Below are 4,765 nucleotides of genomic sequence, written 5' to 3'. Positions count from 1 at the left end.
CAAGTTTCAGTTACGTTGAATTTAATCACCGAACTGAATTTGAACTAGTCAAGAAAAATGTTGAAACAATTATTGGAGAAAAACAAAAAAATTAAATTTTTGACTTTGATAATTTTATCAACTTTTAATAATTTTATCTCAGTGGTAATCTGTCGTTTTCCGCCCGAGGCAAACTTTATTCCCAACTGATAAGGTTCGTTCTTGGAACGGCTGGCTCTCTCCTATTCTGTCATCTTTCCTTCGATTTCGGGACATTAACACCTCCGTTTTTACGGTTCCCTCTATCAAACCTCTTGGAAAAAGATATCTAATAGGTAAGTACGTAGTGCAACCTCTGTTGTTATGGTAACATACGGTTCCCCCTATCAAATCTCTTGGAAAAAGTTTTAGGTAAGTATCTACTACCTACGTAGTGCAAAGAACGTAATTCGACAAGAGCTGAATGCCATAAAATATTTAATTAGGTGGTAGGTAATAAAACTGAATGTCGTGAAAACATATACGTTACCATTTTAACGTTTTCTGTAGACAAGCAAACAGTGGTGTAGACCACTACCTACGTAGTGCAAAGAACGTAATTCGACAAGAGCTGAATGCCATAAAATATTTAATTAGGTGGTAGGTAATAAAACTGAATGTTGTGAAAACATAGATTACCATTTTAACGTTTTCTGTGGACAAGCAAACAGTGGTGTAGACTTCAGGTCTACTGTTGAGTGTAGATAGTCTCATCAAGTGGTGTAGACCCCAGGTCTATTGTAGACACTGTAGAGTGTAGACGATCTCGTGATGACTTTGTGGGCGTCGGACGTCGCTTCAAGTTCATTTCATAAGTTTGGTTTTTCAAGCGACTACGCGCTACTACAATAAGTCGCGCTATTACGGTTAAAATGTGCGACAGACCTAAAGTTGATTGATTTGTCATGACGAACCAAATTACCAATCACTTCTTCCTCCCTGCCTCTATCCCTTTTACCTTGGGGGTCTGACGGCTTTGATTCGTCAATATCCACCATGACTCAAAAAAATGCCTCTCACCGAATTCAAGGTACGCCCCTGGTTCATGACTTAAATACCTATTGACTTTAAATATTTATGAAGAAGCATGTGCATGACTTATGTAGTAATGTGCATGGTGATGGAAATTAGTGCCCTTCACTTGACTTTAGACCACGCTACGCCACTGGAAGGACGATAGGATAAGAGAACACCAGCCGTTTCGAGATTCTCAGCTTTCGTTGTTTGAAAAAGTTTTTGTCATCGAAAAACCTCTCCCAGACTGACGACCTTTATCTGTTCAGGATAAAATCCGCCCCGTGCGGGAATCGAACCCGTGACCTAGCGCTTACAAGGCAGACGCACTATCTTCCAAGCTAAATAGACTCCCATCTATTTCTGGTCTTCTAGATTTTTGTTGTCCCATTTCTAACATAGACGGTCAAACTCTCTTGACTTGGCGGGGCGGAGCGCTACCGCGCTCCTTAATATCGGTATAACCAAGCTGCATTCTCATCCTATTGCTAATTCTTACCTACTCGTTCTTAGCTTCTCGCCAGTTCTTAATTCTTAGCTTCTCCCTAGTTCTTAATTCTTAGCTTCTCGCTAGTTCTTAATTCTTAGATTACATAAAGACCAACCCATAAAAGCAATAGATACCATTACCACACTGGCAGATTTCTCGAAATATTTGGTTTGCAATAATTATTATTTGTAGTTCTTGGTGATGTTTTCTCTGTGAAAACCGCAAATATCACATCCATGTAGCCATCCATGAACCAGGGGCGTACCTTGAATTCGGTGAGAGGCATTTTTCTGAGTCATGGTGGATATTGACGAATCAAAGCCGTCAGATCCCCAAGGTAAAAGGGATAGAGGCAGGGAGGAAGAAGTGATTGGTAATTTGACAAAGACAATAGGCATAGTAACATCATTTAATAAGGTTTGGTGAGTTTGGGTTATTTCTGAGTGAAAAACACCATAGTAAATCTTTGGGTAAGTTTTAGTAAGTTCGGGTGGTTTCCGAGTGAGAAAACACCATAATAACATCATTATGTAAGTTTTAGTAAGTTTGGGTTATTCCCGAGTTAAAAATGCCATAGTAACATCATTGGGTAAGTTTTAGTAAGTTCCGACCATTTCCTAGTGAAAATACCGTAATAACATCATGGGATAAGTTTTGGTAAGTTCCGAACATTTAGGTTGATTTTTTCCCTGACAAATCCACAAAATCCCATTAAAGAGACAAAACTATCTGAATGGCTCTCTGACAATTGGGTACCGTTCTTTGAAACCGCCCTACAGGAAATAATTTTCTTGGCGTTTCACTCTTACAAGTGGGTGTTTTTGGCGGGATATCACTACTTTTTGCCCTCTTTCAAGTTTTTTATTTTTCCCGTTTTATTCAAAGTGGCAGGATTTTCCTGAAGTAGCTTTTCCACTCAACCACTTTTTTTGTAAACTTCATTACAATTTTTCTCTTTTTCCGTCAACCAGGAATTTCAATCATTCAGGATCCAATAGTTGTCGACTTTGATCGATCTAGATTGCTCTTGAGATTTTTGTAGTCATCCAAATATTTCGCAATCAATTTTAAACTTTTATGAGGACCTTTACGGAGACTTTTTTCGCTCTATCGAATCCTAGTGCCGATTTTGTCCGGAGTTCATCGTTGGAACACCCAGCAGCTTAATTTTTTAAGGTAAGATTTTCAAAAATTATGCAACTTTTCGGTTACCTTTTCTGCTTTTGTTGTGATGTTCAGAGTGCAATTTCCATTTTGACTTAATGTGTAATAATACTTAATACCTAACAACTGCAGATATCTAATAACTGATTTTCAATAGGTACCTACTGATGTTTCTAAATATTAACAAGGTATAGGGGATAGGGGTAATTTTAATGTTCCTCTCTTTGCTACACATTTGATTTTTTTGCGCGAAAACTCGTTACAGGAAAATAAACTATCTATGGACATGCGATTATTGTGTTGTTGGTATGATTGTTTTGCCTTATTGTTGGTCTTTTGTCTGTAATTTGTCTGTGATGAGACCCATTGAAAATTGCTTGCATAGTAGGTAGTAGGTACGTAACCTGCGGTCATTTAGAAACTAATTGATAGTAATTTGAACGACCTCTTAAGTCTTACTGGTCTACAAAATAGGCCTGCTTTGCTTGCCAAGCAGAAGGTCCCGCGTTTGATCGACCAAAATAATTACACCCTCATGTCGATTACGACCATCAGATCCGTGCAAGTACCTGCCTATTTTAACGGATTACTTTTCTGCTGCTCTTGTTGACCCAAAAGAAAAGTGCTTCAAAAGGGTAGTGTGAAGTGACGTCAAAATTGTTTCGTACAATAGACCCTGATTTCTCTACACAGAATTATAGTCATTTAAATTTCTAATTCAAATTTATTTTCAAGAGCAAATCTATGTATAATCCATCGGTTTCCTTGATTCTGACTGTCATAATTTTCCGGAAGACAAAATTTGTGATCCAATTAAAATTTTAGTTTTCCCGCTGGGTATTTCCTGGTTGATAATATCTACTAAATCTAATGTTTGATTTAATATTACCTATTCTACTAATCTACTATAAACTATAATGTTTGAGTTGACATCTGATGGAAACTGGTGCCATAGTTTCTGATAATATCTATCTAGTATCTAATATCGAGATTGGATTATTTGAGGACAGTAGGCAGTTCAGATAATGACCTGGTGTAATCACCACTGACGTCCAGTAACAATTATGGAATGTTTTTCTCGAGAACGCCATCTCTCGGGAAAAAGATTCCTCAGAATTTAAACCAGATTTAGATCTAGCTATTGAATTAATCAACTTTGGTTGATGGGTTGATTCCAAAATTTTCACATCGCTGAATTTGCACTCCGGAGGTCCCGGGTTCGATTCCTGGCGGGGTCGAAGTTTTTTTTGGCTCTGTGCTTGGAGTTCGGGGTGCACTCAGCCTCGTGAGACGTGAGGACAATTGAGTAGCTACTTTAATCGAGTTGCGACCGATAATACCCATAGCAGTTACAGTTCCCTCTGTCAAACCTCTTCAAAAAAAAAAAAAAAGGTGAGCTATTCATTTCTAACGAAAGTCACAACTCTGGGTCGGGGTTGTCTGGAATCAAACCCTGCCGTGTGGAAGCCTAGTGTAATACCAACGGAGGGGCATTGCTTTACCTACATATAAACTAAGGTACATAAGGTGCAGACTGATGTAAACCTACGGGTTTTAACGCGTTGTACTAGTGTGCATTGGCGCCTTACTGGAAATCAAGTAAACATCACTTGACAGTATCGAGTGCTCGTGAAACGTGGGCTATAGGGGACTTGATAAGGGATAAAGTACTCAATCAATGGTATCTTGCGAGAGACAATAAATAAATGAAATGGCATAGCTACTCGTTTACTCTGGGTGAAACAGTATTCCAGGAATAAATCTGAACTCCGCACCTTTCACTCTACACTCGGAAAAAAATGAGTGATAGGATGTCACAAGACTCACAAGTTTTAGGAGACTTGAGCCAGCCAGGTCCGCCTGTCAGGTCTACCTTATAGTGAGTGGCTGGCCTTAGGACTGAATAAACTGGTCTCTTCTTTCACTTTGCCCTTTTTTCAATTTATTTTGCGGTCGGCATTTCCCTCTTTTAGTCTCCCCCTCCACAATCCTCTATTCATATTCACTCCTTCCTCTCTTCTCTATCCCCTCTCTCTCTCTCTCTCTCTCTCTCTCTCTCTCTCTCTCTCTCTTTCTCTC

At 39.0% G+C, this 4,765-nt stretch overlaps 1 long non-coding RNA gene across 1 annotated transcript; it reads right to left on the bottom strand.

The window, feature by feature from the left end:
• Window positions 1-207: 207 nt before the first annotated feature.
• Window positions 208-1,041, bottom strand: LOC113467872. The gene is made up of 2 exons (XR_003391805.1): window positions 557-1,041; window positions 208-405 (listed from the first exon to the last, which is right to left on the bottom strand). It is a non-coding gene; the product is annotated as an uncharacterized LOC113467872 (long non-coding RNA).
• Between the last annotated feature and the right edge of the window lie 3,724 nt (window positions 1,042-4,765).

The sequence above is a fragment of the Diaphorina citri genome, unplaced genomic scaffold (assembly GCF_000475195.1).
Source record: "Diaphorina citri unplaced genomic scaffold, Diaci psyllid genome assembly version 1.1 scaffold575, whole genome shotgun sequence".
Classification (NCBI taxonomy): Eukaryota; Metazoa; Arthropoda; class Insecta; order Hemiptera; family Psyllidae; genus Diaphorina; species Diaphorina citri.
The sequence above is the reverse complement of the archived record's forward strand: the minus strand, read 5'-3'. Positions and strand labels throughout refer to the sequence as shown.